Source organism: Oryx dammah, unplaced genomic scaffold (genome assembly GCF_014754425.2).
Source record: "Oryx dammah isolate SB20612 unplaced genomic scaffold, SCBI_Odam_1.1 HiC_scaffold_8, whole genome shotgun sequence".
Lineage (NCBI taxonomy): Eukaryota > Metazoa > Chordata > Mammalia > Artiodactyla > Bovidae > Oryx > Oryx dammah.
In genome coordinates, this window is record NW_024070192.1 from 15,977,561 (window position 1) to 16,003,196 (window position 25,636).

Genomic DNA, 25,636 nt, shown 5'->3' on the forward strand with positions numbered 1-25,636 from the left:
TGGGAAGGTTTCTTCTCAGCTCTCCAAGTTCTTCTTTGGTGAGTTCGATGCCCATGTTTCCTAGTAAGCTGTCCAGGTCTCTGATATTTACCATCTCTCCTTAAGGAAAGAGAGATAAATATGAAAATTCTTACTAATTCTAAAATATTTCATTTATTTTGCCTATGTATTATCGATTTTTGGGGGGAGGGTAGGAATATTCAAGACCCCTTGAACCTATATAAATTTTTGCAGACATTCAATATGATTAGAATTAAGCTCACTTCCTTTAAACCTTTTTGGAGGAATAAACATACACACCATAAATTTCTAAAAGGAACAGTGCATTATTCTTAATATTATACAGTTTTCAGTGTATTATTCTTATGAAAGAAATAGGCAGTTCTAGTGAAATGAGAAAATTACTATGGTTGAAGTAAGAACACATGGGTTTGAATATTGTTCTCTACTATTTATTACCTACTGGAATGTAGGTAAATAACACAACTTCTTGGGAGTCCTAGTTTTCTGGTATATGAGGTGAAGGTGATCCTATCTGTCCCATAGAGCTTCTGTGAGTATAAAGTAACATATGTGAAAATATTTAGAACTCTGTCAGCCATACAGAGGTGCTTGACACACTTTAATAACTATCTCTGTGACAAAAGTAGGGTTGGTTTCCCTTTTTAATTCTAACTGGATTCACTGCCTATGCTCACCAAAATCACTGAATGACTATTTTCTTGTTCTGCATTTCATAACTAACCTCAAGCAATAAATTCTATCTCTTCTTTAGGAAAGTTTATTAAAATTCATATCAATATGGCCAAGGTAAATAAACCAAAAATAAAAAACATCTGCCAAGATAAAATAATTTAAATTATATTGGATCCACACATCAGAGAGTAACAGAACTCCTTATCAAATGATTAGGAAATAAGATACTAGGAGACAATTTGAGAGTTAATGTATCATCCATCTTACCTTTGAAAGTTTCAAAACCAGCCAAGATTTCACTATGATTCACCTTTGCTATTAGCTAAAGATAAGGCAAAATTCCATTCACAGAGAAATGGAACTCATGAGATAGTTTAAGTTTCATAAAGAAGCACTTTTCTGATTTGCCTTATAGATTAGGAATATCCATGTCCATAAAAATATGAAAGCTAGATCAAAGTCTTTTCACCCTTGAAGCAACATTCTGTCATGTTGAAATCTATTGCACAGGTAAAAGATTTGAAACTGTACTAAAATTGTATTTTTCTTTTTCATATTTCTTTTCTCCTATGAACTTCCCTGGTGGCTCAGACGGTAAAGCATCTGCCTACAATGTGGGAGACCCAGGTTCGATCCCTGGGTCGGGAAGATCCTCTGGAGAAGGAAATGGCAACTCACTCCAGTACTCTTGCCTGGAAAATCCCATGGATGGAGGAGCCTGATAAGCTACAGGCCATGGGGTTGCAAAGAGTCAGACACAACTGAGTGACTTCATTTTTTTTTCTCCTGTGAAATTTTTCCCTATTCAAGTCATAGAATGTATATCACTCAAAGGGAAAAAAAGCATATTTTTAATTTTCAAAAACTACTTTTACAAAGCAAACTTGAACATCTGACATTAAATAATAAACTAGAGGGTTGAAAGACCAAAGGATGACATAGGAAAGCTCCTTTCCTCTTTCTTTTTCACCCTCATTTGATCAGAAAAGGACAGGAAAAGTTTACTTTATGGCTTGAAAGTGAAAGTGAAAGTCACTCAGTCATGCCCAACTCTTTGCGATCCCATGGACTATATAGTCCATGGAATTCTCCAGGCGAGAATACTAGAGTGGGTACCCTTTCCCTTCTCCAGGGGATCTTCCCAACCCAGGGACTGAACTCAGGTCTCCCACATTGCAGACGGATTCTTTACCAGCTAAGCCACAAGGGAAGCCCAAGAATACTGGAGTGGGTAGCCTATCCATTCTCCAGTGGGTCTTCCCAACTCAGGAATTGAACTGGAGTCTCCTGCATTGCACACAGATTCCTTACCAACTGAGCTATCAGGGAAGCCCCATACTTTATGGCTTAAGAAACTGCAACTTGGAGAATGAGAGATAAAGATATACCTTTCTTTTTTAACCTATTTTTATCTATTTCTCTTTCTCTCTTCCTCCCTTCCTTCCTCCCATCCTCCTTTCCTCCCTCCTTTCACCTCTCTCTTTCTAAAGAATGTAGGTTTAAGTGTTTTTGCTGCTAAACGCCCCATCCCTATCTAAAGTGAGTGAAAGTGAAGTCGCTCAGTCATGTCCAACTCTTTGCGACCCGTGTACTGTAGCCCACCAAGCTCCTCGGTCCATGGGATTCTCCAGGCAAGAATACTGGAGTGGGTTGCCATTTCCTTCCCTATCTAAGTCTACCCCCAACTCTTCTCTCTAAGTCAAACCTTGAAAGGAGGCAAAATAGAAGATATGTTGGTGGGATGGGAGTGAGGGTATAAAAAAATTAAGGAGTACTTGTGTCTTGCTTCCTTGGAACTCTGTAAAGTTGCCATCTTATAGGGTGCCCGGACAGCAATGCCATTGTCAGATATTGTGTTATGGTGTGTTTAGGCAGAGAGAGGGCTGGAAATAACCCTTTGCCCGCTTTGGCTTTTGGAATGATATGGAAAATATTCAGCTATTCCACATACTCCTAATGAGTCAGAGATAGAAGTGAGTGGGTCACCAAATCAAGGGAAATATAATGCTTAACAGAGGCTATGAGATAGACAGCACAGTCTGGGGACTGACAGAACACTTAATTGAGACTTAAAGGACCTCATCAACAATGAGTCTAAAGCTCAGCCAAGTTAGCGAAGGAAGGACCATAGAACCTTGACTTTGCTAAGAAAACAGACCACAAGTTCCTTCAGCAGGAGAGGACTTCACCAGCATGTTCAGGACTCATGAAGTATGAGACACTGTGAAAGAGGCTATCAAGAACCCAGAGGACAACACAAGGTCTGGCTACCCTCCTCTACCACCAGGAGGATATACAAGCTTTTTTTTTTGAAATTTGGAAGTAATTTTATTATTTCCATAATTCTCTTGCCAAATTAATTAGATACTGTGGGCCAAATGTGTAGTTAAAAATCATCAAATTAATGCAAATGACATTTTATATATAAAATTAGATAGGAGACTTTTAGAGCTTTTAAAATTTAATCTGAAAGGCAATTCTGAAAATAGTTCTTTATATCAAAGTTAAAGATGTTATTTATTTATTTATTTTTAGTGGGATATCTTTATGAGGGGAAGGGAAGAAAGGCTTGAAAAACTGAGGATTTCCTAAAATAAACTAGGTCAACTAAAAATACATCTTTTACTTTAAACCAGAATGAACTGAGTTACTTTTAGGTGGCCAATTTAAGTCCTGCCCTCTCACCTTCCACTGTCTTCATCCCCACTCACAGCCAAAATAGAAAGGGGGCTGGGAAGACAGTGAAGTCAGTTAGAAAAAATAAAGAACACCACTCTCACTTACTGCACACTAATGTTAGTACTGTGTTAAATTTAATCCTGCCATATACACAACCTATTTAAGATTTTTTCTCTTTCTGAATACTTTCCTGCTTTCTCCTTCTGTTCCTCTTAGACTCATTTCTGTCTTTTTATATTTATACTTTAGGCTAATCACTGATTCCAGAGTACCATTAAATACTGTTCAGTTTTGATGGCAAAAACCATGAGTAAATGGTTTGCTACCATCAATACATTAAAAACTAAATCACAAACATTTTTCCTTTCAAGATAGTTACATCTGGGATTTCCTGGTGGCTCAAATGGTAAAGAATCCACCTGCTATGCAGGAGACCTGGGTTTGAATTCTGGGTCAGGAAGATCCCCTGGAGAAGGGAATATTTTTCTTAACATATCTAATCAGATAGGTATAGATCTAGAAATTACCATATATAAGCCTCATAACAAAACTCTCTCAAAGGAAAATGTTTATCATCCACTGGCAAAGTTTTCAGTGGCTAAACATTTCCTTATCTGTGAGTTGAATTGTCATGTTCCCCTGAATATTTTCAAAGTCTCTGGAATCAATTTTCTTTCTTCTGGGAAGTTAGGAAAAGAACCCAGAAGGACATTTAAGAATTATTTAACAGTTTCAACATAAGTACAATATCACTTATACTTATATAGTATCAGTCTAATTCAACTATAGATGAGAACAAAGAAATGAAATCTTCATTTAATTACATAGTCTAAAATGGAGTCATGTCTGGTAATCTCTTACAATCTCAAATCAGATTAGCATGACATGTAGTTATAAGACTGTCCATTGAAATTATATACCAGTAACATTAATGATTATATTAATATCTATTATTATTTTCTCTTGAACTATGAGGCTGGTTGTCTATAAACATACAGTCAGTTCAGTCACTTAGTCATGTCTAATTCTTTGCAGCCCCATGAACCGCAGCATGCCAGGCCTCCCTGTCCATCACCAACTCCCGGAGTTTACCTAAACTCATGTCCATGTCATCTAACCATCTCATCCTTTGTTGTCCCCTTCTCCTACTGCCTTCAATATTTCCTAACATCAGGGTCTTTTCAAATGAGTCAGCTCTTCGCATCAGGTGGCCAAAATATTGGAGTTTCAGCTTCAACATCAGTCCTTCCAATGAACACCCAGGACTGATTTCCTTTAGGATGGAGTGGTTGGATCTCCTTGCAGTCCAAGGGACTCTCAAGAGTCTTCTCCAACACCACAGTTCAAAAGCATCAATTCTTCGATGCTCAGCTTTCTTTATAGTCCAACTCTTGCACCCATACATGACTACTGGAAAAACCATAACCTTGACTAGATGGACCTTTGTTGGCAAAGTAATGTCTCTGCTTTTAATATGCTATCTAGGTTGGTCATAACTTTCCTTCCAAGGAGTAAGTGTCTTCTAATTTCATTGCTGCAATCACCAACTGCAGTGATTTTGGAGCCCAAAAAATAAAGTCAGCCACTGTTTCCACTGTTTCCCCATCTAGCAGAGGACTATGACGAAGATGTTATCACTATAAAACATGAAAACGATGTCTATGTATTATCATTATTATGTTCAAAATCTATCCAATTGGCAATGAAGTTTAATATTAGACTTAGAATTTATTTCATTAGGCTTATGTTGAAAAACAAGCTTGTATGTGTACAAGCTAAGTTGCTTCAGTTGTGCCTGAATCTTTGTAACCCTATGGACTGTAGCCCACCAGTCTCCTCTGTTCATGAGATTCTCCAGGCAAGAATACTGAAGTGGGTTGCCATGCCCTCCTCCAGGGAATCTTCCTGACCCAGGGATCAAACCCACGTCTCCAGCAGCTTCTTGTACTGCAGGTGGATTCTTTACCTCAGAGTTACCAGGGAAGCCCAGAAAAACAGCTTATTCAACACAAAATTCTAAAAGGAGGCTGAGTCCAAATCTCAGCTCAAATGCCTCGACCTCCACCAGGCATTTCCTAACTGATATAATGCAGCCCCGCCACTCTTAATCCTATTCAGTTCAGTCGCTTAGTCGTGTCCAACTCTTTGTGACCCAATGAATTGCAGCACGCCAGGCCTCTCTGTCCATCACCAACTCCCAGAGTTCACTCAAACTCAGGTCCATCGAGTTGGTGATGCCATCCAGCCATCTGATCCTCTGTCGTCCCCTGCTCCTCCTGCCCCCAATCCCTCCCAGCATCAGAGTCTTCCAATGAGTCAACTCTTCACATGAGGTGGCCAAAGTATTGGAGTTTCAGCTTCAGCATTAGTCCTTCCAATGAACACCCAGGACTGGTTTCCTTTAGGATGGACTGGTTGGATCTCCTTGCAGTCCAAGGGACTCTCAAGAGTCTTCTCCAACACCACAGTTCAAAAGAATCCTACTATCTTCTTTTTTATAGAAAAAGAAGCACTTACTGCTTTCTGAAATTATCTCATTTTTTGATTACTTTTTCCCCCAACTACTAAGAAAATGAAATCTCCATGAAAGCAGGAACATTGTCTGATTCACCTTCTTTGTTAAAAAGAACATTGTATCTTCCTTCTGCATCTAAAGAACTCAACAAATGTTAACTAACTAAATGAATTATAGCACTTAAGGCAAGCAATGTAATATAAACCTTTAGACCAATAAATAAGCTTTATTTTTGTTGTCCATGATTTCCCTGGTGGCTCAGACGGTAAGGCGTCTGCCTGCAATGTGGAAGACCCAGGTTTGATCCTTGGGTCAGGAAGATCCTCTGGAGAAGGAAATGGCAACTCACTCCAGTACTCTTGCCTGGAAAATCCCATGGATGGAGGAGCCTGATAAGCTACAGTCCGTGGGGTCGCAAAGAGTCAGACATGACTGAGCAACTTCACTTGTGTTGTCCAGACTATCTAGAAAGAAAGTCTCCGTTGCTGATAACCCCGAGTTCTCTACCTCACTCTTTGCTGCTTAGATCCAGAGCTTGATTTTCTCCTCACTTATCAAAATTGGAATTCTATAGTGAAATACAGGGAAGCCTGGAGTGCTGCAATCCATGGGGTCGTAAAGAGTCAGACACCATTCAGTGACTGAACAACAAAGCAAGATACAAAATAGTTTATCATGGTATATTAACTGATAAATCTAAGTAACTAACAAAAATAATTAATATATAGAGGGTGGCAATCTAATTACTAGGAAACCGTATAAGAATCAAAGCAAAAGGATCTGTTTTGCTGCCTTTTCATCTTACCTTTAAGAGCCTCCATGGTATCTGTTGGTCTCATCTGATTTATTTTTCTCTCAGCTATAATAAAAGATAAATATTTAATAATTTATGAACACTGTGGAAGGTTCCAACATTGAATAAATAAATTTTGAAGGTTAAAATTTGTTTTAGAATTTTGCACAATAGACTTTCCAAACGAAATCAAAGTGGAATAATTAGGACACTTTTCATTTATTTATTGTTTTAAGACAGCCATTCTTTATTCATTTATTCATTCAACAACTCAACATTGAAGACACTCTGCAAGCAGCAGGGCTACAGAGATAAACAGGACGTTTTTCATTTACATTAGTAATATGATGGCTTACTAACTTCAAGTCCACTCATTCTTTCTATCCTCCCTCTAAAATATAAATCCTTTTTGAAGTCAATCCCTGTAAAACATAAACCCAAGCAGTCACCGGGTTGCTTTCTGTTATTAGATTTACTTTTCCAGAATTTCCTAAAATAGCATCATACACTAGGTATTATTTTGTGAGTGTCTTCCTTCATTTAGATAATGTTTTGGAGGCTCATCCAGCATGTTTTGTTCATTTGTTGAGCAGCATTTCATTGATATGAATATACCCCACTTTGTTTATCCCTACATGGGTTGATGGACTGAATAAAGTTGCTATAAATATTCATGCACAAACATTTAATACATATGTATTAATTTCTCCTGGAAAAATAACTAGGAGTGAAGTTGCTGGGTCTTATGGTAAATTTACGTTCAACTTTATGAGAAACTGACATAGAGATCTCCACTGAGGTTTGTATACCCTCTAGAAATTGTATGCTCCAAATCTTGCCAATGCTTGGTACTGTCCATCTTTTAATTTTTTCCTATTCTAATGGATCTTTAGTGTGGTGCCTAATAATGACTTAAATTACATTTCTCTGATGACTAATAATCCTCAGCATTCCTTCCTGTGGTCATTAGCCATTTAAATATTTTCTTGTGTGAAATATCTGTTCAAATTGAACAGATAAACCAACTTTTATTGATTTGTCTTTTTATTACTGAGCTGTAAGAGTTCTTGATATTCTTGATATTAATCCTTTGTCATCCATGTTTTACAAATATTTTCTTTCAGTCTATATCTTGCCTTTTCACTTTTTCAACTGTGTCTTTCACAAAGAGAAGTTTCTAATTTTGATGATATCCATTAATTTTTAATTTCATGCTTATAACTCTTTGTCATCTAAGAAATTCTGTCTCTCCTAAGGTCATAAAATTATTCTATATTTTCTATAAGAAGTTCTCCTTGGGGCCAGAAATATAAACATTGACTTTGACTAATAAATGCAAACTTTCCTTCTTCATTGAATTTTGGGTTTAGTTTCTATTGACTAAATTCTACGGAGACAATATACATTTTTTTTTTTTTTCAAAAAGTGACCACTTCAAAACACATCACCTATAAAAATTCAGCTTAGTTAAATCTTGTACAAAGAATGCAATGGCTACTATTATTAAAATTCAGATAACCAAAGAACTGCACATTCCTTATTGTGAACAGCTCATTAATAAGAATTAAGATTTTTTATTTTAGTCAGAATTTTGCACTCCTCTGTAAGAACCTTAATTTCATCCAGAAGTGTATTTAGATCTATCCTCTCACTAGCCATAAAAAAGAAACACCTTTCACAATAAACTACATATCAACTCTGATATTATACTCCAAAAATATAAAAGAATGGTTTGACTGAGAATCAGGACATTGCAGTGATGGAATAAGAGTCATATCACACCCATGGGCCCTTTAGCTTAACCCCACTTTCCAGGCCCTGTCTGCTCAGATGGTAAAAAATCTGCCTGCAGGTTCAATCCCTGGGTTGGCCTAGAAAAGGGAATGGCAACCCACTCCAGTATTCTTGCCTGGAGAATTCCATGGACAGAAGAGCCTGGCAGTCTACAGTCCATGGGGTCACAAAGAGTTGGACACAACTGCGTGGCTTCAATTCATTTCACATTTGCAGCCCAGGAACTACTGAAATTCCAATTGCCTAACCTTCTTCTCCCCTCCTCCATTCCTTGCTATTTTACTTTCAGACCTCTCTTTTCTTCTACTTCTACTCATCTATGTTCTTATTTACCTTTGTCTGTTTTCTTTTCCTAAGCTAAGTCACAAGCATGTCACTGACAGCTGAATCATTCTCAGATATTCCTTATGCCTGCTGGTGACAAGTAAGACTTACAAGAGAAGACAAGGTTTAAGTACAATTAAGATTTAAACTCCAATATGGCAAAATAAAGGTAGTTAATGAATCCTCATACAAATATTTAACTTTCTCTGAAAATATCACTAAAGACAGAAATGCTTACTATCAACTGGTAAATGTTCTGATAGATTCTGAAATTCCTTATTTGTGAGCTCCACTTCCATCTTCTCCAGAACATTGCTTAACTTTTGAGTATTAACTTTCCCTTCTTAAGAAAGATGAGATAAATTAAACATACACAATACACACACACACACACACATATGTACACAAACTCTCACATACATCTGTAAGCATGCATATACACATTACATGTATATATGTATGTTTGTGCATTATATATAATTTATATATTATATAAGTATATATAAATATTGGATTATTTTACATAATGATGAAGGTGAAAGAGGAGAGTGAAAGAACTGACTTAAAACTCAACTTTCAAAAACTAAGATCATGACATCCAGTCCCATCACTTCATGGCAAATAGCTGGGGAACAAAAGGAAACAATGACAGACTTTACTGGGCTCCAAAATCACTGTGGATGGTGACTGCAGCCATGAAATTAAAAGTCACTTGCTCCTTGGAAGAAAAGCTATGATGATACTAGACAGCGTATTAAAAAGCAGAGAAGAGACATCACTTTGCCAACAAAGGTCCATATAATCAAAGCTATGGTTTTTCCATAGTCATGTATGGATGTGAAAGTTGGACCATAAAGAAGGTTGAGTCCTGAAGAATTGATGCTTTCAAACTGTGGTGCTGGAGAAGACTCTTGAGAGTCTTTTGGACAGCAAAGAGACCAAACCAGTCAATCCTAAAGGAAATCAACTCTGAATATTCACTGAACAGACTAATGCTGAATCTGAACCTCCAATGCTTTGACCACCTAATGCAAAGAGTCAACTCATTGGAAAAGACCCTGATGGGAAAGATTGACAGCAGAACGAGAAGAGGGCAACAGAGGATGAGATGGTTGGATGGCATCAGTGACTCAACAGACATGAGTTTGAGCAAACGCCAGGAAGTAGTGAAGGACGGGGAAGCCTGGATTGTTGTAGTCCATGGGGTCACAAAGAGTCAGACACAACTGAGTGACTAAACAACAATAAATTTAATACATATTATACATAAATATATATTTCATATATAAATATATATTTCATACATATATCATGTCTGGGATAAGGACACTATTTCTGTACTTTGTGCTTCTCAGTCTCAATTTAAAAAATAAATATGCAGAATAAAGTTTGTTCCAAAATTAATATAAAATAAATAACAAAATCAAAATAAAATCTGATGTCATTAATCCTTATATAACAACCAGTTACACCTGTGATGACAAGCCTAATCCAAATTTTAAAAATGCAAAGTTGGTAACTGCCCACTAAATTTCTCAAAGTAGATAATAGTTATTTTTATATGCTATATTTGCACCATTTCAGTCTATCCTCAAGTAACATAAATTAGGTATCCACAATATTTCAGTTTCACAAATGGTGTGACTGAGGCTGAGAGAAGTGTTCAGTTCAGTTCAGTCGCTCAGTCGTGTCCGACTCTTTGTGACCCCGTGAATCGTAGCATGCCAGGCCTCCCTGTCCATCACCAACTCCCAGAGTTCACTCAGACTCACGTCCATCGAGTCAGTGATGCCATCCAGCCATCTCATCCTTGGTCGTCCCCTGCTCCTCCTGCCCCCAATCCCTCCCAGCATCACAGTCTTTTCCAATGAGTCAACTCTTCGCATGAGGTGGCCAAAGTACTGGAGTTTCAGCTTTAGCATCATTCCTTCCAAAGAAATCCCAGGGGTGATCTCCTTCAGAATGGACTGGTTGGATCTCCACCTAGAATTGCACAGCTAGTAGCTTGTAGAGCCAGTATTTGAACACAGGTCTGTGTGGTTACGTAGTTCAAATAGTTAAATACATCTCATTTCCACAGAGAGACACAATTTTTTATATCATAAATGTAAATCACACAAACTACAATTTTGAAATTAAACCTATGCTTGATAGGAACAATAGTACTATGCTATCATCTTTGGCAATGAGAGAAGTCATTCTCATATACGCCAAAGTTTTTCCATTTGTGCAATAAGGATTTGCATTTCTCTCTAAAAGAGCAGAGAAGATTTGAAATCTTCCCAATAATTCAATTATTTTTGCCACCTATACTAGGAGCAGGGTTTGTTTCTTTCTACTTCATCCCACTCTTCTAGATTTTTAACTAGTTATTTATTCACTGAAATAATTTGATTTATTTATTGCAGATTTATAACATCATTGTTCCCATGCAGGTCAAGAACATGACCACTTTAAGAAAGCCAGAGTAAATTACATTATTTGGAAAATACATATATATATATATATAAAGAAATATGTAAACTGTTCACTGTTACAATAATAAAGACTTTCTGTCCATAAAACTCAGTATTAATAGATTTAAATTATCTATCAATCAGTAAAATATGATTCACATTTTACTATTCATGAAATAATGTGAATAAAAGTCAAAGCAAAAAAATTCAATGCAAGTTATTTTTTCCAGTAGTCATGTATGGATGTGAGAGTTGGACTATAAAGAAGGTTCAGTGCCAAGGAATTGATGCTTTTGAACTGGTATTGGAGAAGACTCTTGAGAGTCCCTTAGCAAGAAGATCAAGCCAGTCAATCGTAAAGGAAATCAGTCCTGAATATTCACTGGAAGGACTGATGCTGATGCCAAAGCTCCAATACTTTGGCCACCTGTTGCAAAGAACTGACTCATTAGAAAAGACCCTGATGCTGGGAAAGATTAAAGGCAGGAGGAGAAGGGGACAACAGAGAATGAGATGGTTGGATGGCATCACTGACTTGATGGGCATGTGTTTGAGCAAGCTTCAGGAGTTGGTGATGGACAGGGAGGCCTGGCATGCTGCAGTCCAGGGGATTGCAAAGAGTCAGACACAACTGAGCGGCTGAACTGAACTGTGTTTTAGGTAGTTTAATCGCTAAGTCATATCCGACTAACAGCATGGACAGAGGAGGCTGGCAGGCTACAGTCCATGGGATTCTCCAGGCAAGAATACTAGAGTGGGTTGCCAGAACTGATACCAAAAGATGGTTATCTTTGTCTTTGATTGTAAACTAAGGGTGATTTTTATTTTTTTGTCCCTCTCTATGCTTCCCTCATATTCTCCAAGATTTTTTTATTGTGAATATGCATAAACAAAACCTTAATACACTTCATTAAAATATTATTGCAAAGGTTCAAGATTTGAGTTTTATGTCTTCTTATTACTCATTCACCTTTAAGAGTATTCACAGTATCCGTCAATTTGAGCTGATTTATCTTTTCATCAGCTGTAAGATAGTACAAAGTTTTAAACACATGGGAAGTCATAAAAAGGCATAATATTTGAAGTTATAAAAATCAGTATGAAAAGCAAATCTTTCAAAAATTATTTGCTTTCTCAAATGGAATACCCAGGGGATCTTCCCCATCCAAGAATCAAACGCTGTCTCCTTCATTGCAGACAAATTCTATAATGACTGAGCTAAGAGGCAAGCCAACTGGAATACAATATAGCTATTTTTATGGTACCTAAAAGTGACCAATATGTGAAAAAATACATTTTAGAATTTAAGATAGCTTTTGAGTTATTTTCTATAGCCCAGTAACTTTTGGGAGTAGAGAACAAAACATGATACTACTCTCAAATAAGAAAAACTGCAGTGGCTCCCCCTGCAGTATTACCTGTAGGATAAAGTCCAGGCCCTCTGTAACACAACCTTGCCTCCTTTACATCAGCTCTTTTTTTTCCTAAACTACCACAACAGATTCAGTTGTCTGAAAGCAACCATTATTCCCTTCCTCCTTCCATCTTTTCATCCTTTCCCAAATATTATCTGTGTGTGAGCTGTCATTGATTCACATTTGCCTCTTTTACAACACTATGGACTATAGCCAGCCAGGCTCCTCTGTCCATTGGATTTTCTTAGCAAGAGTACCAGGATTGGCTGTCATTTCCTCCTTCATAGCAAATGCTGTCTATTTATTCTCAATATTGTAGACCTTTTAGAACTTTAATTTGCATTTTTTCTTCATACTTGTCTCCTGTCCCCAAAGAAACTATGAATTCCTTACTGGCATGAACAGACCTAATTCATCTTTATCTGGCACATACAAGGTCCTTACTAAATGTTTGTTGTATAAATAAATGAGCAAATTAAAAATAAATCACAAGGGATTATACCTATTTCTTCCTCATTAAAGACTACAATTCTTAGCTATTATGAGCCACCATTTTATTAGAGCAGCAACTCATTGACTTCTTTGACATACATGCATGCTAAGCTGCTACAGTCATGTCCAACTCTGTGCAACCCTAGGGACTGTAGCCCGCCAGGCTCCTCTGTCCATGGGAATCTCTAGGCAAGAATACTGGAGTGGGTTGCCATGCCCTCCTGCAGGGGATCTTCCCAACCCAGGGATCAAACCCGTGTTTCTTACATTTCCTGCATTGGCAGGCAGGTTATTTATCACTAGAGCCACCTGGGAAGCTCTTTACATACATACGTACACACACACACACACACACACACACACAGACACTATTTCAATATAAATGAGGGGAAAAAACCCTAATATTTATTTTTAAATTATTTATATTATTTCCTTAATTCTTGGAATAATACTGTTAAGGAGGTATAGTCCCTGATACATAGCAGTGTGAATGAAATCTACCATTATTACTATGACTATTTTACCTAAATAAAATTAGAATTTCATGACACTTTTGCCATAGGTTATTCTTACTAGCTTATGGGCAGAACGTAAACTAGTTTTCTTTTTCTTATCCTTCATTTTCACGCTTCCATCTCCCCTAATTTTCTACTTTTCCCTTCTTACGGTCTGACCTTTCACTGACCTTGAAGATGAGATTACCTAGCTTAGTACCTCATGAGACAACCTAGCTTAGTTGGTGACATTTAGGGCCCCAATATTAATACTTTCTGCATAAGAATCTTAATATTTACTTAAAGCCTGAATGTTCATTTCAAAAATCACAATAATAATAAGTACACATACACATTCACACCTTTGGTAGTAGATATTTCTGGGTACTTTTATAGTACTTTAAAGGGAAATATGAATATTTCTTATAATTAAGCCTAAAAGCATTCTTTGCAAGATACCAAAATAACTGAAATGCTCACCACTAGCTGGGAGATGATTTACCATCTCTTTATGTTCTTTATATGTAAGCTCAACTCCCATATCATCCATGAAATTATCCAGGTTATTGATCTCGATTTTTCCTTCGAAGACATGGAAAGTGAATAATATGAAACTGAGATTTTCTAATGATTTTAAATATAAAATACCACACTTTACAGTGAGAGCTGTTCAGTAGAACATAGAGAGTTAACATAGAAGTGCCTCAGTAGCTCCTGATAAATGAGCTAAAGACAAAGTAACTGTTGGGTATTATTAGAGTTACATGGACAATTGGGCCATATAAATATAACTTGAAGGCAGTGGTTTGATTTGAGACTTAATTCTTAAATTAATTACTATAATTGATTATATTCACTAAATAATAATAAAAGTTTCAAATTTTTTAAAACAAATCGTTTTACCCAAAATGCAAGACATTTTTTCCCACGAAAAATATTCCCAAAAATATCCTAAAGTCTGGCAATGAAGACATGTTTTTCTCCTCTTCTTTCAAAGACCCAACTAAACAAATTAAAATGATGGGAGAAGGGAATAAACAACAAAAAAGAATGTGTGGAAAAAATAGGTAGAAAAAAGTAGAATAAAAGTTTAATATTTATGAAAGAAAACAAAGTATGTTAGTTCATCTATTTATTCATTAAACTGGAGAAGGCACTGGCACCCCACTCCAGTACTCTTGCCTGGAAAATCCCATGGACGGAGGAGCCCGGTAGGCTACAGTCCATGGGGTCGCTAAGAGTCGGACACGACTGAGCGACTTCACTTTCACTTTTCACTTTCATGCATTGGAGAAGGAAATGGCAACCCACTCCAGTGTTCTTGCCTGGAGAATCCCAGGGACAGGGGAGCCTGATGGGCTGCCGTCTCTGGGGTTGCAGAGTTGGACACGACTGAAGCGACTTAGCAGCAGTAGCAGCATTCATTAAACATTTGTTTAAGTCCTTTTATGTGATGCACACTAGCCTACATGCTAGTGATTACAGCAGTGAGCAAAACAGATAAAGTTCCTATCAACAGTTCACATGCTACTTTGGGGAGATATATAGTAAAAAAAGCAAACAAATAAATGTGATAAATAAAATGAGCAGAGGAAATCACAGTCTAGAATTTACAAAGGAGGAAGCTCTAAGTAGATAAAGGAAAAAGTATGAAAGAAACCTATTTGCCCAGAAAAACTCCCCAAAAAGCTCAATGCTCAATTTTAGCAGATACTGAGGGGAGAAGAATCAGAAAATAAAGGGATTAACCAAAAGCCTATCTGTGGAGCATTTATTTGTCTCAGTAAGTCACTCCTTTCTCATTTTCTAAAATCCCTGAGTCACAGAGGAACAGGCAGTTCAGCACCTGCTTCCTGGCCAAAATATTGGGAGAACTCTCCAGTAACAGAGAGAAAACCACAGCTGTCAAGGTGAATTTTGGTGGCTGAAACTAAAGCTTAATTTATTCAGCCATTTAAGAAGCCACTCCACCAGCTCTCCCTAAAGCAAGGCTTGCCAAGCAGCATATTTCATTCATATACACAGGGTTCTTCATCATTCATCTGAGAAACCAAAAGGGATCAACCAATTTCCATATTGGAAATGCAAAAAAGAAAAATGGCTGTCTGAGGAGGCCTTACAAATAGCTGTGAAAAGAAGGGAGGTGAAAAGCAAAGGAGAAAAGGAAAGATATACCCACTTGAATGCAGAGTTCCAAAGAATAGAAAGGAGAGATAAGAAAGACTTCCTCAGCAATCAATGCAAAGAAATAGAGGAAAACAACAGAATGGGAAAGACTAGAGATCTCTTCAAGAAAATTAGAGATACTAAGGGAACATTTCATGCAAAGATGGGCTCATTAAAGGACAGAAATGATATGGACCTAACAGAAGCAGAAGATATTAAGAAGAGATGGCAAGAATACACAGAAGAACTGTACAAAAAAGATCTTCATGACCCAGATAATCACAATGGTGTGATCATTCACCTAGAGCCAGACATCCTGGAATGTGAAGTCAAGTGGGCCTTAGGAAGCATCACTACAAACAAAGCTAGTGGAGGTGATGGCATTCCAGTGGAGCTATTTCAAATCCTGAAAGATGATGCTGTGAAAGTGCTGCACTCAATATTCCAGCAAATTTGGAAAACTCAGCAGTGACCACAGGACTGGAAAAGGTCCGTTTTCATTCCAATCCCAAAGAAAGGCAATGCCAAAAAATGCTCAAACTACCGCACAGTTGCACTCATCTCACATGCTAGTAAAGTAATGCTCAAAATTCTCCAAGCCAGGCTTCAGCAATACGTGAACTGTGAACTTCCAGATGTTCAAGCTGGTTTTAGAAAAGGCAGAGGAACCAGAGATCAAATTGCCAACATCTGCTGGATCATCAAATAAGCAAGAAAGTTCCAGAAAAACATCTATTTCTGCTTTATTGACTATACCAAAGCCTTTGACTGTGTGGATCACAATAAACTGTGGAAAATTCTGAAAGAGATGGCAATACCAGACCACCTGACCTGCCTCTTGAGAAACCTGTATGCAGGTCAAGAAGCAACAGTTAGAACTGGACATGGAACAACAGACTGGTTCCAAATAGGAAAAGGAGTACATCAAGGCTGTATATTGTCACCTTGCTTATTTAACTTATATGGAGAGTACATCATGAGAAATGCTGGGCTGGAGGAAGTACAAGCTGGAATCAAGATTGCTGGGAGAAATATCAATAACCTCAGATATGCAGATGACACCACCCTTATGGCAGAAAGTGAAGAGGAACTAAAGAGCCTCTTGATGAAAGTGAAAGAGGAGAGTGAAAAAGTTGGCTTAAAGCTCAACTTTCAGAAAACTAAGATCATGGCATCTGGTCCCATCACTTCATGGCAAATAGATGGGGAAATAGTGGCTGACTATTTTTCTGGGCTCCAAAATCACTGCAGATGGTGTTTGCAGCCATGAAATTAAAAGACACTTACTCCTTGGAAGGAAAGTTATGACCAACCTAGACTTCATATTCAAAAGCAGAGACATTACTTTGTCATCAAAGGTCCATCTAGTCAAGGCTATGGTTTTTCCAGTAGTCATGTATGGATGTGAGAGTTGGACTATAAAGAAAGCTGAGTGCCAAAGAATTGATGCTTTTGAATTATGGTGTTGGAGAAGACTCTTAAGAGTCCCTTGGACTGCAAGAAGATCCAACCAGTCCATCCTAAAGGAGATCAGTCCTGGGTATTCATTGGAAGGACTGATGTTGAAGCTGAAATTCCAATACTTTGGCCACCTGATGCTAAGTGCTAACTTATTTGAATAGACCCTGATGCTGGGAAAGATTGAGGGCAGGAGGAGAAGGGGAAGACAGAGGATGAGATGGTTGGATGGCATCACCGACTCAATGGACTTGGGTTTGGGTGGACTCCTTGAGTTGGTGATGGAGAGGGAGGCCTGGAGTGCTACGGTTCATGGGGTCACAAAGAGTCGGACACGACCGAGTGACTGAACTGAACTGAAGTGAATTTCCATATACAGAAATAAAACAAATTTATACTGGCTATCAAGCATGATTAGTTCAGTCTCTCAATTTTTAACTGTAGAAACAGATTACACAGAAAAGGAAAGATAATTTAAACTAGTAAAGACTTCTATCATACTCAGAGAGATTCTAGAAGTTAATGTCCTCATAATGCATGAGTATGAAACATACTGTTCAGTCACTAAGTTGTGACCAACTCTTTGCAACCCCATGATGGCACCATGCCAGGCTCTGCTTTTTTTTCACATTTTGTAATGATACAAAAATAGTAGACAGGGACTTTCCTGGTACCTCAGTGGTAAAGAATCCACCTGCCAATGCAGGAGACATGCGTTCGATCCCTGGGTCAGGAAGATCTCATACACCTTGGAGCAACTAAGCCCATGCATCACAACTATTGAGCCTGTGCTCTAGAGCCTCAGAGCTGCAACTACTGAGCCCACGTGCTATAACTACTGAAGCCTGTGTGCCTTAGAGCCCATGCTCCACAACAAAAGAAACCACTGCCCTGAGAAGCCCACACACCACACCAGAGGGCAGCCCCCACTCTCCACACAGCAACAAAGACCCAACACAGGCATAAATAAATAAATAGAAAAGTTCATACAAGAGAATTCTGCTTTTTTTAAAAAAGTAGACAAATTGCTAATGGTTGGGCTTTTCCACAATTTCAACATAATGGATTATATTTTGGTTCTGTTTGCAAGCTAAAGGATTTCTTTGAAAAACAAGAATGCAGCATATCATAAAATGTTTTTGTATTTAAGTTTGAAAATTCTGCTCTTTTTACTCTCAAAATAAAACTTGTATTTTTAAAATACAATTTACAAACATTTAACAATCAGGCATTTTAATTCACCATGTTAACAGAATAAAGGACAAAAACAAAACTGTCAGAAGACAGAAAAGAATTTCACAAAATTATCAATCATTTGTGATTAAAAAAAAACTGTCAGTAAACTGGAAAGAGTAAGGGAATTTCTTCAAACAGAGCCTTAAAAAAATAAAAAAAACACCTACAGCTAACATATTTAATGGTGAAAGTCTGAATGTTTTACCCCTAAGATCAGAATAAAGTAAGATGCCCACTCTCAACACTTCTGTTCAACATTATATTGAAGGAGTTAGACAGTAAAATAAGGAAGAACAAGAAAAATAAATAAAAGGCATGGGAAATGGGGACAAAAAAGTAAAAGTGTATCTACTTGCAGATTACATAACTGTTTACACAGAAAATCTTAAAGAATCTACCAAATCACCAGGACTAATAAGAGAATTTAGACACAGGGCACAAGAGTTATGTATTAATGCATAAGTAGATTCTATTTTATCATATCAGCAACAAACAATTGTTCCATTTTATTCTTCAAAGCAGCATTTCCAAACTGTCTTCTGAAGAACACAGGAAAAAATAGTATGTGTGATACAAAGGATTCTGTACCAACTTGAGGTAACCCTTGACAAACGAGTATGTTAGTAAAGACAGTGAGACTGAGAACAGTGATGGGGCTTCATGTGTGCCTGCACGCTGTCATTCAGTTGCTCAGTTTTGTCTGACCCTTTGCGACCCCGTGGACTGTAACCCACCAGGCTCCTCTGTCCATGGGATTTCCCAGGCAAGAATACTGGATTGGGTTGTCTTTTCCTTCTCCGGGAGATCTTTCTGACCCAGAGATCGAATCTGCATCTTCTGCTTGGCAGGCAGATTCTTTACCACTGTGTCAACTGCAAAATCCTCTAATAGTCCAGCAGCAGAGAATTTTGTTAAAGTTTGTTTTCTACTTCAGTGTTTTCCAAGTTTAGCCACTGATCTCTCTTTTATGACATACTAATTAATATCCCATGGTCCAGGATTCACAGCAGCTTTTGATATGCTATTTTACAAATTTATAACCAATCACTTCCTTAACTAATTTGAGGAATTATTAAATGAAAATTAAATGTATTTAAGATAGAAATAAAAATTAAAAATACATGAGAGGAAGATAGTAAATAACAAAACCAATATAGTCACAATTAATAAAAATTAAATTTAAATCTGAACTTTCTAGTAGTTAAGGTGTAAAAGGGAACTCAGGTTATCATTTATACAAAGAAGCATACTGGTCTTTGGGAGAGAGAAAATTTCTTCTGATACCAAATTTCAAGAGACATTTTTCACATTTGTCACTAAACAGCATAATAAACAATCTCTTCAGAAGATACAGTGGCACTTCTGATATGTTTTTTTTTTCCCTTCCAGTTTTACTGAGATATAATTGAAATACAGCACTGTATAAGCTTAAGGTACACAACATAATGATTTGACATATACATCATGAAATGATCACCATAATAAGCTTAATGAGCATCCATCATCTCATAAAAATTAAATGAAAAAAATAAAATTTTTTTCCTTGGGATAAGAACTCTTAGGATTTACACTCTTACCTTTCATATATAATGTAGAGCACTAGTAATTATATTGTAGTACTTATTTATCTTTTAACTGGAAGTTTGTACCTTATGACCCATTGCTAAGTTGCTTCAGTTGTGTGCAACCCTTTGCAACCCAATGGACTATAGCCCACCAGGCTCCTCTGTCCATGGGGTTTCTCCAGGCAAGACTACTGGAGTGGGTTGCCATTTCCTTCTCCAACCTATGACCCCTTTCTTCCAATATCTCCTCTTTTCATCTCTGGTAACCACAAATCTGATCTCTTTTTCTATGAAAAAGAAAAATAGTTGTTTTGGAAGTATAATTGTAATACTATGTTAGTTTCTGGTATGCTGCTGCTAAGTCGCTTCAGTCATGTCCAACTCTGTGCGACCCCATAGATGGCAGCCCACCAGGCTCCGCCGTCCCTGGGATTCTCCAGGCAAGAACACTGGAGTGCGTTGCCATATCTTTCTCCAATGCATGAAAGTGAAAAGTGAAAGTGAAGTCGCTCAGTCGTGTCCGACTCTTAACGACCCCATGGACTGCAGCCCACCAGGCTCCTCCATCCATGGAATGCTCCAGGCAAGAGTATTGGAGTGGGTTGCCATTCACATTATAAAATGATCACCATGATAAGTCTAGTTACCACTCATCATCATAAAAAGGTATTACATTATTATTTGAGATATTATTATTTGAGTTGTTTCAATGCCAGCTCTCAAAAACAGATAAGCTATTTTATTAGAAAGTTTCCCCAAAGATGGCATTTCTACAAAATATCGCTCCATACATATCAAGACTATACATGTATACCTATCCAAAGTATGTGGAAATGATCAAAGAAGTATACCCTGAGCTTCTGCAACCATAAGGACTATGTTAAGATGTACAATATGAAATGATGTGAAAGTGGATACAGTTTTGGCTTGAAGTCAGAATTATTCTTCTAACCTAAATATACAAAATATAAAACATTCTTTCCTTTCTAATACCATAGTGACAAAAAAAAGCAGCTCATCAGAAAACACAGAGACTTGAGATTGCAAATATACTGCACAAACCAAAAGAAGAAAAGGATTTTTAACATAATAATTGACAAACATAGTACTAAAATTAAACTTTGAGTTCATGTATAAGGAGAGATTGGAAAAAGGGGAAGCCATTCAAAGAAATATCCAAAGCAAACAAACTTTGAATAATAAAAGAGAAATACAAACCTGAACAAAAATTCTCCAAATCGTAACAGTAAGGGTTTCCATCAGTTTCTTAGTGAAGAGTTATAAATTAGTATCAGAAACCCATTATTTATCATATGTTAATATGTCTCACACTATTATACTTTAGTAAAAGAATAATTTACAAACAGCCTCATTCCAAGTGCTAGTTCAATAATATTTATCTTACGTAATTCCTGTTTTCAAAAGGCCCTTAGTCAGATGGCTAACAAACACATGAAAAGATGCTCAACATCACTCATTATCAGAGAAATGCAAATCAAAACCACAATGAGTTACCATTTCACACCAGTCAGAATGGCTGCTATCCAAAAGTCTACAAGCAATAAACGCTGGAGAAGGTGAGGAGAAAAGGGAACCCTCTTACACTGTTGGTGGGAATGCAAACTAGTATAGCCACTATGGAGAACAGTGTGGAGATTCCTTAAAACACTGGAAATAGAACTGCCTTATGACCCAGCAATCCCACTGCTGGGCATACACACCGAGGACACCAGAACTGAAAGAGACACGTGTACCCCAGTGTTCATCACAGCACTGTTTATAATAGCCAGGACATGGAAGCAAGCTAGATGTCTATCAGCAGATGAATGGATAAAAAAGCTCTGGTACATATACACAATGGAGTATTACTCAGCCATTAAAAAGAATATATTTGAATCAGTTCTAATGAGGTAGATGAAACTGGAGCTGATTATACAGAGTGAAGTAAGCCAGAAAGAAAAACACCAATACAGTATACTAACGCATATATATGGAATTTAGAAAGATGGTAATGATAACCCTGTATGCGAGACAGCAAAAGAGACACAGATGTATAAAATAGTCTTTTGGACTCTGTGGGAGAGGGTAGGATGATTTGGGAGAATGGCATTGAAACATGTATAATATCATATAAGAAACAAATCGCCAGTCCAGGTTTGATGCATGATACAGGATGCTTGGGGCTGGTGCACTGGGATGACCCAGAGGGATGGTACGGGGAGGGAGGAGGGAGGGGAGTTCAGGATGGGGAACACATGTACATCCATGGCGGATTCATGTTGATGTATGGCAAAACCAATACAATATTTTAAAGTAATTAGCCTCCAATTAAAATAAATAAATTTATATTTAAAAAATAAAGGCCCTTAGTGAAAGACAACTGCAGTCAAAACTCTAGTGCTCAGACTAGACAGCAAAGGTAACTGTGCTGTGTTCAGACTCTCAGTTATGTCTGACTCTTTGTGACTGTTTTGGACTATAGCCCACTAGGCTGCTCTGTCCATGAGATTTTTCAGGCAAGAGTACTGAAATGGGTTGCTATCTTCCCAACCCAGGGATTGAACCTGTGTCTCTGGCAACTCCTGCATTGCAGGCAGCTTCTTTACCACTGAGCCATCAGGGAAGCCCTCAGGCAGCAGAGGTAACTAGTTCTTTCTAAAATTCATGGTGTTTTTCAGTTATGCTATACATTTGACGTGTGTGAACAATGACACTGGAATATTCTGCCAGTTTTAAAGCAGCTGAGGAAAAAGCCTATCTGGGGTTTTCCCAAGAGATCCACAATACACACATTATCTACCTCAATTTAAATGAAAATTCGTACTCACTTTCAGGTGGAGATGAAAATCCTGAATTGACCAAATTGCCCATAAACTCTTCTAAATTCACCATCCCATCATCTGAAAGAAACATACATGTCAGGGAACATGGGAAAGATAAATGACCAGAGATAAGAGTTAGGCAACTATAGTATATAGTACAACCACTATACTGAAAAATAATTTATGGTTTTGACCTTGAAATATAGTTAAATACATACCTATATTCAATCATATTGAATATATATTCAATCAGAAAGACAGATTAATACATATCACTCAGGCACACACCCACACACTCATCCTCTATAGATCCTTCCTTGGTATGATCTGTTGAAAATAACTAGAAACTAACTGGATGGAGGAGCTTGTTGGGCTGCAGTCCATGGGATCACGAAGTCGGACACGAATGAGCAACTTCACTTTCACTTTTCACTCTCATGCATTGGAGAAGGAAATGGCAACCTACTCCGGTGTTCTTGCCTGAAGAATCCCAGGGACAGAAGAGCCTGGTAGGCTGCCGTCTCTGGGGTCGCACAGAGTCGGACACAACTGAAGCGACTTAGCAGCAGCAGCAGCAACTGGGTGGTAGGTATAAAAGCCTTGGATAATCCATGAAGCAGATCAACCCTTTAACAACTCTTGAAAAATTCAAACAGATGCACGTCAGCTAAGATAAAAGATCCTAGAAACATATTACATACTTACCCATGATAGTCACATTCTTCAGTGCACTTTGAATCACATCTTGGTGTAATGGAACCCCTATATTTTTTATTATGGAACCTAGGTCATCAGGATTGGCCATATTTTTCCTAATGGAGGCTAGAGCTTTCATGGGACCTTCTAGTTCTATATTTAAAAAAATACAATGTTTGATGTTTTTAAAAACACTCAGATATCACTAGTAGGTACTGACTAATGATTACTACTCCACCAGCTGCTGCTGCTGCTGCTGCTACTACTGCTATTGCTATTATCTTCATTACTACTGCCATTTATCAGCACTTACAAATCTCAGCTTGGTAGACATAATGCTCAGTCCTTTATATATGCCATTTCATTTAATCCAAAAAAACCTTTGGAAAATTGGTACTAGTATTTTCCTTACTTAGCAGATAAATATACCTAGCATTAGAGAAGGTATTCAGCCTAAAGCATTTGTTTTGAGTTGCTAAGTTGGTTCCACCTTTTTTTGACCCCATGGACAGCAGTAGGACAGCCTCCTCTGTCCTCCACTATCTCCCCAAGTTTGCTCAAATTCATGTCCATTGAATTGGTAAAGCTTTCTAACCATCACATCCTCTGCCTCCCGCCTCTCCTCTTGCCTTCAGTCTTTCCCAGCATCAGGGTCTTTTCAAATGAGGTGGCTCTTCATATCAGGTGGCCATAGTATTGGAGCTTCAGCTTCATCATCAGTCCTTCCAATGAATATTCAGGGTTGATTTCCTTAGGATTGACTGGTTTGAGCTCCTTGCAGTCCAAAGTACTCTCAAGTGTCTTCTCCAGCACCACAATTAGAAAGCATTACTTCCTCAGGACTCAGCCTTCTTTAAGGTCTAACTTTCACATCCATACATGATTATTGGAAAAACCATAGCTTTGCCTATACAGAGCTTTGTCAGCAAAGTGGTCTCTCTGCTTTTTAATATGCTGTCTAGGTTTGTAATTCCTCTATTTCTTTGCATTGATCATTGAGGAAGGCTTTGCCAACATCCATTGGATCATTAAAAAAGCAAGAGAGTTCCAGAAAAACATCTACATCTGCTTTATTGACTATGCCAAAGCCTTGGACTGTGTGGATCACAGCAAACTGTGGAAAATACTTCAAGATATGGGAATACTAAGCCACCTTACCTGCCTTCTGAGAAATCTGTATGCAGGTCAAGAAGTGACAGTTAGAACCAGACATGGAGCAATGGACTGGTTCCAAATAGAGAAAGGAGTATGTCAAGGCTGTATATGGTCACCCTGCTTATGTAACTTATATGCAGAGTACATCATGAGAAATGCTGGGCTGGATGAAGCACAAGCTGGAATCAAGATTTCTGGGAGAAATATCAATATGCACCCTTATGGCAGAAAGCAAAGAAGAACTAAAGAGCCTCTTGATGAAAGTGAAAGAGGAGAGTGAAGGAGCTCACTTAAAACTCAACAGTCAAAAAACTAAAATCATGGCATCTGGTCTCATCACTTCATGGCAAATAGATGGGAAAACAATGGAAACAGTGACAGACTTTATTTTGGGGGCTCCAAAATTATTGCAGATGGTGACTGCAGCCATGAAATTAAAAGATATTTGCTCCTTGGAAGAAAAGCTGTGACCAACCTAGACAGCATACTACAAAGGAGAGACATTACTTTGCTGACAAAGGTCTGTCTAGTCAAGGCTATGGTTTTTCCAGTGGTCATGTATGGACACAAGAGTTGAACTATAAAGAAAGCTGAGAGCCAAAGAATTGATGCTTTTGAACTATGGTGTTGGAAAAGACTCTTGAGAGTCCCTTGGACTGCATGGAGATCCAACCAGTCCATCCTAAAGGAAATCAGTCCTGAATATTCATTGGAAGGACTGATGCTGAAGCTGAAACTCCAATACTTTGGTCACCTGATACAAAGAATTGATTCATTTGAAAAGACCCTGATGCTGGGAAAGATTGAAGGCAGGAGGAGAAGGGGATGACAGAGGATGAGATGGTTGGATAGCATCACCAACTCAATGGACATGAGCTTG

The 25,636-nt window shown here is 37.8% G+C and overlaps 1 long non-coding RNA gene across 1 annotated transcript; it reads right to left on the reverse strand.

The window, feature by feature from the left end:
• On the reverse strand, positions 1-22,986 carry LOC120866982. The gene is made up of 3 exons (XR_005721789.1): positions 22,912-22,986; positions 6,696-6,749; positions 1-99 (listed from the first exon to the last, which is right to left on the reverse strand). It is a non-coding gene; the product is annotated as an uncharacterized LOC120866982 (long non-coding RNA).
• Positions 22,987-25,636: the final 2,650 nt, after the last annotated feature.